The 14,270-nt window shown below is 42.0% G+C and overlaps 1 protein-coding gene across 5 annotated transcripts in view; it reads right to left on the reverse strand.

Annotated features, from left to right (window-relative positions):
* The window catches only part of LOC102234542 (ras-associated and pleckstrin homology domains-containing protein 1-like), a 40,834-nt gene extending 26,853 nt beyond the window's left edge, over positions 1-13,981 (reverse strand). For 3 of the 5 annotated variants that reach the window (XM_023329424.1, XM_023329423.1, XM_023329420.1), the window contains exons 1-2: positions 13,691-13,981; positions 1,315-1,394 (exon numbers count right to left, since the gene is read on the reverse strand). The gene's annotated coding sequence lies outside the window, so the exon portion shown is untranslated. Of the gene's footprint in view, positions 1-1,314; positions 1,395-1,503; positions 1,566-6,753; positions 6,839-13,690 lie in introns of those variants that run through there. The other 2 variants (XM_023329421.1, XM_023329422.1) reach the window with 2 other exon arrangements.
* Between the last annotated feature and the right edge of the window lie 289 nt (positions 13,982-14,270).

Here is a 14,270-nt window from a genome sequence, read left to right on the forward strand (position 1 = left end):
TCTGCAAACCACCGCTACGATTCAACCCCACATGCTTCCACTTAAGTCAAGAATTATCTCCTTCGGTGAGGAAGACTCTCCCCTTCCCTCTCATTTAGCTCTGATTTACACAACCTTCTGGAGGCTTTTTGGGGCGTAAACTGTATGCTCCTCAAACTCTGAACTCACAACAACAAGCAAACAACACAGATCTCTATTGTCAACAGGGAATGCCACTTAGTTAAAAATGTATTTCAGTCAGATGACTGATGGTGCTGGTTTGAGAGCGTAGAGCCCCAGACACGCATGTTGGAGAGACTGCATTCTAGCCAGGACATTAGGCCACCAGAAACAGAGCTTCACAGGAAGCAGTCTTTTTGTTTTTGGATTCCTACACATTCATCTAGTAAAATACTCCATAATTTCTGTTTATTTACAATAGTAGACACCAAAGTTCACTTATGAATTATTGCAGGTATTTCTAGAGAGGGCAGGAACGTGGAAAAAAAAACTAAAAATGAATGGAAAGAATGAAGAAAATACAACAAGAAAGGAGGATAGCAGGAAGGGATGACAAAAAAAGTAAGGAATAAAGGAAAGAAACTCAAGTAAGCAAGGAAGGACTCAAGACAGCAATGAAGTAAAAGAGAGAAGTAAAGGAAAGACAAGAAAACGAAAAAAGGGAGGAAGAAGGACAAAATATGATGGTGAGGACATCAGGAAGGAAAAGGGTGAGGCAAAAGAGATGAAAGTATGACATGGGGAGGAAAGAGGAATGAAAAGGAGGCAAGACCCATGAAAGGAAGGAGATGGAAGGAAGGACAAAGGAAAGTAGGAGGAAAAAGGGCACAAGGAAGGAAAGAAGGATGGGACACAAAAAGAGTGGAACAATGGAAAGAGGACACAAGATTGGGTGGTGGGGGCACCAACAAGGAAAGAAGGAGGCATAAGCAATTAGAGATGTTCACAAAGGAGGAAGGGAGGACTCCAAAAAGTAAGCAGTACTGAGTAAGGAAGGAAGACACAAGAAAAAAATAAAGCACAAGGAAGAAAGGAAAGAAAGACAGAAACAAGGACATGAATGAAGGGCACAACATTGCCCAAATGTTGTGCCCATTGCCACACTTTCCAAGGTGTGGAAGTATTTTTTCCTCACTCCTATTTTCTCTATCCATACTCACTCAGAGCTGGAAAAGACCTGGATCCCATTCCATACTTTAAAAAACTGTATAGGAACTCTGGGCTTGATGCTTTCCAGAAACCTGCCCTTTCTTTTACCACAAGGAAAAACAGCAATGCCAGCATTTACCAACTATAATTTACAGGAACTCTTACCTCTGAAGTGGCTTTTCCTTTCGTCCTACTGAGGGTAAAGGTCAGACCACCACTCCACTCTGTGGCTGGGCTTTTATCCCCTGGAAAAAAAACAAAACAGAAACCATGATCAGACATGAGCAAGTTTCTGACTGAGCCTGATGTCAACTCGCTGAAGTTGACATCTTTAGTCAAACGCTACAGACGGACTTTTGTGTTTCTATTTGCGCTGCAGAAGAACAGAGATACTCGACAGCTGGAACGGATCGCAGCAAGTTCTCCGTCACAAGAATGCCGAGGATTAACTGGGAAGGGTGCTTGAGCGAGAGACTTAACTGTGCTCAGACAAAATGACTCGCACAGTCAGAGAAATGTTCTCTGTGAAGTTCTTAAAGCAATCAGCCAGTGTTGCTGCTAACAATTTTAAATTAAAACTATTCAACTTATAGGGAGGAAAACTACCCTGATAAATCTGCACAGCTGGATGAAAACGGTACCATGCCTTACCCAGTAATTTCTAACATGAGTCAAAGCAAAAGCCTTGCTCAAACTATTAGGTATGTGTGTCAATGTGACTCATGAGTCTGCAGGTTTTAACACTTCAGTGGGTCATTAACTCACTACAGTGCTGAGTCATACATTAGTAGGTTGTTGTAGATAAAAAAACATACATGTTCAGGGTAGGTAAGCATTTTAAACAAGCATTTCTACACACTGCGGCAGTTTTGACGTCATTTTGAGCAGAAACAAGCCCACAGCATCACAGATTCTCAACCATACTTAAAAGTGGGGAAGAGGAACCCCAAGTATCATAGATCCTCTATTGTATTTAACAAAGGGAATGACGTGCATTTGTGCTCCTTTTCGTGCCAAATCTATCTACAAAGCACTGCTAAAAAACTCAATCTTACTCATACTGGACCAACATGCTCAATCAATACTGTAACTGTGATTTAGTTGTGGAGTGTGTGAGAGGTAGGCAGCTGATGTTGTGGCTAACTACAGCGAAGCTGTTCCCGCTGGCCTCAGCTGTTTCTTTTGCTTTCCTGCACGGCAACTGTTGTTTGGACGCAGCATGTGGCCTTACAGGCAAAAGAAAACCGAGCGTGTGTTTTCACAGCAAGCAGACTCCCTGCAACAACGCAGAGAGAGTGCTGTAAAGAGATAGTATGACGACTTGAGTCATCCATCCACACGTGCCATAAAAAAAAAATAGAAAAAACATAATTGCCCCGTTAGATTATAGGTCAGGCCGCTCTTGTAATTTGCAGACGGTCGACGCGTGATATCACTCAGTCAACACAAGGCTATTGAACAGGTGTGGCAGTGACACATGCGTCTGCGCAGCTGCAGGGAACAACAGTTGCCTCAGTCACAACAGAGAAGGGGCCGCTTCGCAGCTGCTCCGCTGCTGAAAACAAAGGAAGGTCTGCGGCACACGCGCAGACAAACAAAATCGACTTGCCATCAAGACGCAGGAGTGCTAAAAAAAAAAATCAGCTCAAGCTTGCTTGTATATTCAGGAGGTAAAGTGTCTATTTAAATTAAAGTGAAGGCAACCCACTCCAAAAAATACACACCTACCCTGTGTCATCAGTTAACGTCACACACAGGGTTCAGTGTGGTGGACACAGGTGTGTCCTTGTCTCCCCGGTCTAAAAGTTCTGCTCATTTCCTGTCTGGAGCAGGAAGTGGGAAGAAGGGAAGGGCTCTGAGCGAGCAAGGGCAGTTATGATGTCACTGCAGGAAATAAAGGCAGGATTGTGTACGGGGGGAAGTACAGAAAACAGACGATGGCAGAGAAAGAGCACTACAGAGGTTTACAAGCATGTCCAAGATGGTGAAGTTCACACAGCAGCACTCAAATCATCTGCACAAATCAAACACGATCCTCAATTCTCCAAAGTTTTGCTTTAAGAGGGCAATTTTTAGTAAACTCAACTTTTTTATGACTTTTTTTAATCATGTTATAATGTTATGCCCTCCTCAAAAACATACATGGAGGGTCGCCTTGATTTTTTAGATGCATGTTTGAGAAATCCTTTAATCGGTTTGGGCAACCAGCTTTGCAAAACGCCTGGGTGGACCCAGCTCCGCCTTCAACATGCAGCTCCACCTCAGAGCAGCAGCTTCCAAACTTCTGAGCTCCCCTGCAACACTCCACTCAGCTCCTTCAGACTAGCCAGCAGCAATTAGTTGGAACTGTGCATCTGCTTAGCTCATATTAACTACTTCTCAGTGCATCACTGGTAAAATGTTGTTAAAGCCTTAACAGAGGAGCTCAGTTGAGATGACTTCCTGAAGGCGGAGTGTCAGAAAGAGCAGGAGAATCAAATTAACCAAGTCTTATTTTAAGTCTTTTAAGTCATATTTGACATGTAACTTAAAAAGTAAAAGCTACTTAATCAAAAGCATAGAATAAAAGCAAGGTTTTAACCAGACAGAGCTAATAACTGGACCACAGTCTGTGTTCTGAAAAAGATGAAGCTCAGCAGTGACCTTCAGCCTTCCTGTAAAGTGTGCAGTAGCCGACCATCAGCCAGCCGTTTGATGATGTGCCACAAAGTCGACCGGCGATGGGAAGGCATTAGTATTGATCAGTTGATTGCTGTTGTTTCAGTTCAAGTGCAATCGACCTCTTCACTGGGTCAATACAAAAGAAAATTTAAAAAATAAAAAAAATCACTGCTAAGGTTGTTTGATCATCAGTGCCTTTGAATCGATATATGTAGAAGGAGCGCTCCACTGTGGCTGGTTAAAATGCTAGGTTTGAATCCCATGTTTGGGTCTTGAAGTTTGCATGTCCTACCTGTACATGCATGCGTTCTCTCCCAAAACTCCAGCTTCCTCCCACAGTCCGAAGTCATTAAGAAACATCTCTAAATTCCCCTTAGATATCCAAGGTTTCCAAAAATAATCCCCGCTATCAGGTATATAAAACTCAAAGACACAAACCACCAGAAACAGGTTCTGGGTCAGAGTACAGAGTATTATCCTGCTGGAAGTGGCCATCAGTGGGAATAGGGGGTTCAAAGTGTGCAAAGAAAAATCCTTCCCCACAGATTAGACCATGAAAATGTAGACGTTACCACCTAGGTGTCACAGCTAAAACTGAGTGAGAGTGGAGGTGGAAAAGCTCTCGTGTCATATCGCACAATAAGCTGGCACTGAAACACACCAACCTGCACCGAACCGCTCAGCGTAAATGAGGCATTTTAGCAAAACTTACTTCACTTTGACTAGAACTATTGAAGCACTTAAATATCACATCACATCCCTACTAAAAGCATCATGTTCCTCCCCTCTGATTGGCTAATTTGTTGTGTAAACAGGCAGCTATCTAATAAACTGGCTGGTTAAAGTAAAATTTAATTAAATGTGTTTTATGTTACCCTGTTTTAATTAGATTTTATATTATTTCCAGTAATTGTTTTGATGCTAGTTTGTGCCACTCTACTCTTAGACTATGCCCTCTGATCAACCTCCAGCAGAAAATATTTATAGGAGCTTTATTTTTTGAAGTCCCACAGCCACATTTAATTATTAAATGATGGTTGTTGTGAATTGTGCCGTGGATAACTTACGCAGCTCCTCTAGAAGCTTTGTGTATTTTTCAGATTTCTTCACTGTTGTTTGCTATTTTTTAACTAAAGGTGCAAAATATAATAATTTAAACAATATTTTTCAAAAAGGATCCACATAATTTTGTTACGTGTAAATCTGAACCAGAAACAATGAAAAGGTGAGCTTTTTTTTTTAAGATCAGAGCTTAGATCCAGTAGTGAAGAAGTTATTGAGACAAGCTCTACTATTATTTACCTTCAGCTGTTTCCCCTCATTCAATATGCAGTCTGGTTCTGATTACAGTGAGCCCATCTCCACTCCTCAGTGGGGTTCTCCATGCTCTTAGTGAGCACTCGCCCCCTGGAAAAACCACACATGGTGGGAATTATGGAATAATGCTGTGTCAGGAATGTTCCCACGATGGCCAGTGGGATCTAATGGAGGTCCCACTGGTTGGTTGGCAGCCGGTTGGGTTTAGCAATAACACGCATGAAACGTTGCACAGTGAAATTCTTCTTGTATTAGCCCACATTTTGGACCTGCTGCTTTCGTGCTGGATCAGAGACGCTGCTTTGTGGAGATTTATTTGCGCCTGGGTTTTGCGTAACGACAAAGGAATATTGTGTACTCTATAACCTCACCACCGGGATGGCTCTACAGTAGAGCAGCTGATATTATTAAAGATACACATCTCTACTCATTTACACTGTCTTGCAAAACTGTTCACACCCTTCCAACTTTTCCACGTTCAGTCAACGTAAAAGTGAAAAAGTTCAAGGTTCATGACTAAGGTTTCTGCAGGTTTCAACAACTCAAATTTAAGACCTAATTAAGACCATTATGAATGACATTTAAGACCTGCATCACATACAAAGAAAACTGAGTATTGTATATAACAGCAGAAGTGAGATATGGGCAAAGATGAATGTTGTCCAGCAGACAGTGGACAAATTTACACTTACCTATGATAGACACAAAAAAGCTAGATAGCTATCTAGCAAGGGTATGCTAGCAGCTAGTTAGCGGTAGCCTCAATCACCATGAGTCACAGATCCTGACAGAAAAGTTCCACAAGAAAAATAAACTTCTTAGAATATATGAGATTAAATAGTCCCACTACCACATATTTAAGGCTAACTTATATTTTTTCTAATATATTTAAGAAATTTTAAAGCCTTTATTTTAGATACATAAATTTCGGACATTTTAAGGATGTGTGGACATCTTGTGACTGCTTTTACAAATCCCAGCTATCACCACCAGCTATCGTGGGGGTCAAGACACAACAGCGACCTTTCCCTTGAGCTCCAAAAGCAGATAAATGGGCAAACAAAGGGGCAGGTTACGCTTTACTCACCAAGAGGAGTTGGCTGTGAGGCACGTGAACCAAAATAATCAGAAATCACTGGAGAGTGAGGATCAGCCAAACAAAAAGAGATTACAAACTGTACTCAGCCACCAACTTAACCCAGAAACTCGGTCAATACAACCTTGTAGTCACTTTCAAAGCTGCTGGGGTATTAGTCCGACAGATTTGGATACAAACAGTCGCACATACACACACCGCTTTATGAGATTAAACTTGTAAGTTTGAGTTACTGTCGAGGGATTTTGCTTCAAAATCTGCGCCAATCCACTTCTGCTACTGCAAGCACGGCCCCGCAGCCTTTATTGGCCGAATTCTTTCTGCATTGTAGGTTACTGCAGTGAAACTCTAGATTCCTTCGCTGTCCTCAATAAACCCTGACGTGAAAAAAATAAATAAATAAAATAACAGAGCAGCCTCCCAGTGTTAGCTCTTACAGTAAATTCAGAGCACTACAGAGAGGCGTGTGAGCAAAAGAGAGGCTTCCAGATTTTGGCAGTCGACGCGAGGAAAAAGACGGATGATCTCACCGCTTCCAAGTTGTTGTCTTTCGGATGAAACCTCTTCCACCCAAAGTGTTTCACATTTTCCTAACAGGTGCGCCTTTGCTTCCTCCGGCCTTTCTGATGGGGGTCACTGCTAACATCGAGTTCCCACCAATGAGCAGGGCAATCAGCCAGCTTCCCCACCCTTCCTTGAGGTTTCACTGCCCACTTAAGTGCTGCCTGTCGAGGACATGAGCGGGGTAACTTTCCTGCATGTGGTAAGAAGATGCAAGAAGTGCATATTTAAAGAGTGCTCAGCCCTAGTTTTTGGATCAGAGCTGGTTTGCAGCTTGAACTAAGCACAGAAACACTTGAAACAGTTGGAAGATTTCAATAATGTATGGCTGCACCCGAGTAAGCGTGTCAAGCTGCAGAACAGCTTCTGTGGCTGCAGTTAAAGAAGAGGATAACTAGAAGAATCTGTTACAGTTTTATAATTTATGGATGGGTTTAAGGGGGGGTTATGTTTAAATAAATTCAACTTTTTAGATGTGTTTTGGTTCAACTGAGCAGTTAAGTTTAGCCACAAAACAGCCACTAAACATGTTGGATAATGATAATGTAAATATGCCATTTGTAGCCACTCAGCAGGGGAGTCTTACATAAGGTGGGGTTCCTCATATTCTTTCCTTGTTATATGCCAGTTGTAGTTTTTGAAAAATGTTCACATAGATATTAGCATGTTTGATTGATTAGTTGTTTTCTTGTAGCCATTTCCTGATTTATGAGGCTCAGAACCCATCACTCTCATATGAATGGCATGTTTTCTTGTCTTTCCCATTTGAAAAGTGGCTAAGATTCAGTTCAAACCTGGCAGTAAAAGGGATCCTGAGTTTCACACAGGTGTGAACACACGTAAAACAACCGGAGAACAGTTTTCTTCTTCTTCGCGTGATTCAATGTATCCGATGTTACTGAGACGTCAATAGAAAATATCTAGATGTACTACAGGAATACAACGTCATGGATTAAAAATTAGAAGGTGAAAAACATCCTTATTAGTTATATTCATGTTTTTAGGGTTGCTAATAAGTGTAGCAAATGTAATTTGTTTATTTACGATTATTCTATAACAAAGAAGTCGTGAATATGTTTGGAGGGCATTGTACCTAAAATCCAACACAATAAACTGATTTGAGAATAGTACTACCACCAGATTAAACTACATCTGATAGCCTCATAATGATGCCACTATTACATTTTCCCCAAATAACAAATAGAGCTGAATCCTCTGTGGATTTCACTGGAATTCAACCCCGAGGTCAAAGGTTCACGCAGCAACAATGCGCGCCGCTCAAAGCGGAGGTCGCTCACCTCAGCGTTTCAGCCCGAAAGGTGGGCATTTTGCAGTGGCGTGGGAGGAAACAGCAGTTTAATTTGCTTACATCTGTGTGTGGTTCCTCCATCACCCCAAAAACAAAAACAGAAGCAGCTTGCGCAAGTCGACACGGTGGAGTGACGAAAAGCTTTTGTGGTTTGGTGAGAAGAACGTGAACTCTGCTCGGGTTCTGCTTCTGTTTATCTCGATAAGAAGAGTAATCGCTATTTCATTTAATTCACTATAGGATGTAAAGCAATCTAGCGAGTAGGGTATAAATCCTGCTTCTCCATCTGCAGCTCATGAATCACCTGGTCTATAACTATGGGCCAGACAGCACAAACGTATCTCCTCTGAGTTAGCACTTTGCACACTCTGAGTAGTGCTCCAGCTTGCCTTAAGCATTCCGTGTCATCTCCGATCCAAAGAGCCATTATCCTGAATCCGACTCCACAGACATCCCATGCCATACATCATCCCACCTCCCTACTGTTGTGGTGGAGCATAATCTAGACCCGTGAAGAAAGAAACCAAAAGCCATAAATCACATCTTCTGCGTTCTCTGCACCGATATTGGATACAGCCGCTGAAATTTCAGACGATAAGTCCCACAGGGAGTGGATTTGTGTTTTATTAATCTTGGATGTAGAGATCAGATTTGGGGCAATTGCTCAACTTCATTTGTCAGTGGGTGCACAAAGCCAACCCTCTGGCGTTTACTGTCTCAGGCGTCCATCATGCTGACTACAGGTGGGAAATTTAACAACACACGAGGTGAGGTGCAACCAGAAACTTGAAAATATAGTTTGTCATAATTAAAACAACATCAGAATCCAAGCATATCATGTGTCAGAATGGACTAGTCAAAGTCCAGACCTAAATCCAATTAATAATTAGTAAAAAGATTAGAAAACATTCAATCTGACAAACACTGAGCTATTTATAAAAAAAGAGAACATTTCCTATGTTTATTAGTGAGAAAATGTTGAAACTATGAATCATTTAGCTTCTTTTTCAAACGTAGGCACTAGTTTGTGTTGATTTGTCACAAATATGAAGTCTACTTTTTCATGTTTTCTCTCAGGTGGATACATTTAGCCAACTGACAATCAGCCAGGAATGAAATTGGGCCATCTGCAGTATAGTACAGGATAAAGGAAAAGGAGGGGGTCGGAGGGTGTCACCCACCACAGAGCAGAGAGAATCGGCCACCTGCCTCTAGCTGGAGAAACTGTCGTTATTAGCTGCCTGAGCTGCTTAGACAAACTAAAGGAAAAAGTTCAAAAATGAAGAAAACAGAAAAATAGTAATAAAAAAAGAACAACATCTTTAGGAGAGAATATTCGCTCAAGCTTTCAGATTACTGCTGGAAACACAGAGCAGAGCGAGATGATGGCCTCGTTCTGCCTGCTCTAATCAGCAGAGAACTGGCTGCAGTGTTCATCAATTCTCCCCTCAGCGCAGGCAGGTCATCTGACACACCTCACTTCCTGATGAGGCATTAGGATCCTAAACTGTGCTGTTTTTTTGTTGTTTTTTTTAAGGCATAATGCCTTATTGTAAGTAAATGCCTTGGAAAAGGATAGGCAACAGTGCAAACAAAAGCATAAAAGGGGTGTGACTGCACCTCAAAGTGTTTATTTCCATCAACAGAAGTGGGAATGAGCTAATCTTTGAGTGTGTGTATATGAGTATGAAAAGGCCAACAGGAAGAGCAACCTGCTATCTGCAGCAGCAGACGTTTTGCAGGCTACGGGCAGCCCTGGTTAGACGTTTGTCTTTGTTTGCAGACATTAGGGGCAGCTGCCACCAAAGGTCAGTGAAATGTTGGCAGAACGAGGCCCTGCAGAGGCTGGAGCCACGTGCCCTGGGAAAAGCTGAGGACACGCCCACTTTTCAGCCTGTTTTTACCCAAATCTCACTTGAACAGCCATGTTTTGCTAGGTCTGCAGTTATGGGATCCCATTTTCATCTCCAAAGCTTTATCCTTTCACTCCTTGGTCTTTATGTTCTCTAATGTTATCTAGCAAAACGCCAAGATCTTTGCAGAACATCTGGATTTAAACTAAGATTAAATCACACAAAGTTATTTGACTGCTACTGAAAGCAGATTGCATTTTTAGTTATTGGTGTCGGAGTAAATGTGACTGAAAGCAAACGCATAGCACACTTTTGTGCACTATCTATCAAATAAAACCCCAATGAAATACATTGCTGTTTTTGGTTGACAACATGTGAAAAACCTCAAGGGGTCTGCATAGTTTCACAAGGCCCGGTATCAGGTTCTGGTCCCCTACTGCACCCTCTACCGCAGTTCCCAGTGGAGCTGCGTTTGAAGTGCCATCCCCCTTATAGCTGCACCTCTGGCTGTAACACAAGCCGAGTAAACTTACACCGACCACCATCGGCACCTCCAGCCTCATCTTTTGAGCTTTTGTGAGGTGTGGTCTAGAGGGACTGACACACAAAAAAAACATGAGTAGCTTTTTGGATAACCCATCCTGTGGCTCAGAATCATTCTTGAAGCTTAAAACTTACATAAGAGGGGTCGTTCTTATCTTATCAACAACATTCCAGGGAATCAAAGAATGCTAAAAACAAGGAAAAAAATATTTTTGTAGCTTCAGAAAGGAAATCAGACTGAAAGTGATTTCACTTTGCTTTTAAGCAGCTTTTATCTTATTATAACACCCTAACTGGACTTTTATTGCAATATACTTGCATGCATTTCCTCATATCCGATAACCCAGTTGAGGTGAAACTCACAGGCCTGAATAAGACAAGAAAAGTTGTCTCCAACAACAAAAAACACAGCAAACATCCCACAGACCTTTCCATTTACACAACCAATCGTAATGAATGTCTTCGGGAGCACTTCTGGACTGGGATGGAGCGCAGGAAACAGACGCCGCTAACAGCGCCCGAAGGAATACATCAGCGAGTTTTCCAGATGCGTTTCGGGGCATCTTTTACGTCACAACTCTGACAAGACAAAGAGGGAAATCTGATCCCGACGTGCTGCTACTTTCCTCTCGCTACTTACTACTTGAAGAGGGAGCATGCAGAGGGCTAGTGGTTATTTTCAGCCCATTAACTGCACTGTAAAAGAATGGATGGTCTACATTGTTGCAGCACTGTCTCCATGCCCAGAATAATGTGCTTCTAGTCTACTGCTTTCTTGATGCAAATCAAGCGTGCTATAAGGCCACAGACCATCTATTATAATGTGGGGAATAAAGGCCGGGCCAAGTGGCTCTTTAGTGGCTTTTTCTCGTGTTGTTCGGCTAGAAATTAAGTCATAGATTGTGGAAAACAAATGTCAGCAGAGAAGGGAATAAACTAGTCAGGCCAGCTTTAGTCACACACAGAAATGCAAGTGTTTAACAAGCCAAATAAGAGGCAAAACATATGTAAATGAGGTGAGGTGGCTTCCAAAAGAAACAAAACGCTGAATGCTGGGTAATATAGAAAAGGAGGAAGGATAAAGCAACAAGAAATGAATGCAAAATTGCCACAAACAATCATTCAAAAAGAAGGGGGAAAAAACCTAAATGAAATTAGAAAAGGGTGGAGTTCTTGACTGGAAAATGATCGATTTCTCCGTCCAATTTCCTGGACAAAAAATACTCTTGAAGTCTCTGTGTTTTCTGAAAGGATTGAAGAAAAAAGAACCGTACCGTAACCATACCTCAGTAGCAAAGTCATCTTCATGCATGACAATGCACCATCTCATGCTGTAAGGAATACCACTGTGTCACTGGCTGCTATGGACATGAAAGGGGAGAAACTCATGGTGTGGTCACCATCCTCCTCTGACCTCAACCCTATTGAGAACCTTTGGAGTTTCCTCAAGCAGAAGATCTGAGGGTGGAATGCAGTTCATATCAAACCAGCAGCTCTAGGAAGATATTCTGACATCCTGCAGAGAAATTCAAGCAGAAACTTTCCACAAACTCACAAGTTCAATGGATGCAAGAATTGTGCTGTGATATCAAAGAAGGTCCTATGTTAACATGTAACTTGGTCTGTTAAGATGTTTTTGATTGAAATAGCTTTTGATTTTAGTACATGTGACCACTTAATGCTGCACATTCAAAGAATGACCGTTTGCAGTTCTTTATAAAATGTTTAGAAAATCTTCTGTGCATAATAATTTGGAACAGTGCATTTAGAGTTTTTTATTTGTGAAAAAAAAAAATACTGTTCTCATGGGGAGCTTTGTTCAGTAAAATTGGATTTATGCTGTAATAGTTCATGACTTGAAAATTATACTGACCATCATTTGCATTGGCCATTCAGGAAAATCTGAGAAAATATCACTTGTATAATAATTTGGAACACGGTGTGTTAAGGGTGCCAACTGATGCACCATGGCATTCCTGTAGCTGTCAGTTTTGCAATGAATCTGAAGATGCTTCTGGCTGAATACTAAAGCTTAAAATTATGTTTGTAAGAGGTACTACAAACAATGACTTCAGGCGTCGCCATGTTGAAATTTTGACTTCTTAACGTCAAAGCCATGACTTCAGAGGTAACTGAAATGCCGCATAAATCCCACATTGAAGTGTTTTGTGAAACAAACTTTTCCTCTGTCTTATGGCGCCCCTTATGCCATGGCACCCTGAGTGGAAAGCCATATCACCCATGACAACTCCTGCAGCCAGCTAGAAATATGGCTCACTAAGGTCAACCCAGGGTCACCATCTTCTTGTTGTTCAAAACACTTCAAAGACTTCAGTGGAAAACAATTTTCAAGTCATAAATAATCATTTTATGGACACTCCAGGCTCCAATGAGAGCTGAGCACATAATAAGGAGAACCATTGGTCAAACTGGCTGAATGTTATCCAATCTGCTGCGGCCAGCGTCACCCAACAAAGAGGATTAAACCGGTGGTGATGAGCTGCAGAGGAGAGATTTTTTAATCACCGGCTGAACATAACCATAACACCCACAACCCGGTTATTTTACAGCATTTCTGTTATGCTGTATTCCTCAAATTCAGCAGCGAAAGCCCAAACATTGGCTCGACATTCTCCCCGGCCATTACCAGAGGCTGAGCCAGCCTCCTCCCGGTGACAGGGTGGAGGCTACATCTTTTTTGTTTAGCTGGATGATGCAGCCAAGGGGAGAAACCAAATTCACCCTGGATATACTCCCGGGCAGCGTCAAAGCTGGGCTTTGCCAACAAAAACTGACAAATCGCTCCCAAACAATGAGCTCATGTTGAATTGTCCCTCCCAGGAGAGCGGCGGCTCTTTTCCCAGTCGACCCAAACGCTGCACAGCCCTTCTCCCTGAGAAAGGGATTGTTCAATGGCCGCAAATGAGGCACAGACTCTCCTCATTCAAACATCCTAACGCAGAAAACAGCCAACACACAGACACATACACACGCTGGTATGGAAGGATATGTTTTTTTTTGTTTGTGTCTACTTCTTGTTTTCTTTTCCCCGAGGTCACAGTTTGGGATGGGCTAACAATGTGGATATCCAACATTAAGGCGACATTAATGGGATTTTATCGATATAAATAGCTTTAATAAAACAGAATAAAAGCGATTAAAGTCCCCGACGTGGCAGAATTGAGAATTAAATCTACTTACTGTGAAATGGGATTCACAAAGAGGCTTCCCGTTTTCCCCTCAGTGCTGTCCAAGATAATAAATAAATATCCTTGTCCTCAACGGGAGAAAATATCGGGACAAACTCCTGTTACGATGTGGATAATTAACGATTTTAAAATTATGAGTCTATTTTAAACTGTCCTCATGTTTCCACGCGCTCCCTCGCCTGCAATCCACAAATCTGTTCCCATTCCCATTCTTCTCTCCCGCAGCTGCTGTGGAGACACGCTGCGCGTCTCCGTCGTTTCCTGTCCAGCCCAGGAACGGACATGGACGCTGCCTTCAGGGGCCGTCGGAAATTACGTTAGGACAGGGGTATGGGGAGATGCAGCGTCTTGCAAAAAGTTAACACACATCTAAATATTTTTATCAAATCTGGTGACGTTAAAACTATAAACCTTAAAGTATTTTTGGGGGGGGATTGAGAGAGGGGATTCTGCATGAATCATTTTTTAACAAAAAAAAAAAAAAAATCCGAAAATATTTTTGCGTTAATACGGCGACCCAACATAATAGTTTCAATCCTTGGTTCTCAAACTGCGGTACATGTACCACTGGC

Source organism: Xiphophorus maculatus, chromosome 24, assembly GCF_002775205.1.
Source record: "Xiphophorus maculatus strain JP 163 A chromosome 24, X_maculatus-5.0-male, whole genome shotgun sequence".
Lineage (NCBI taxonomy): Eukaryota > Metazoa > Chordata > Actinopteri > Cyprinodontiformes > Poeciliidae > Xiphophorus > Xiphophorus maculatus.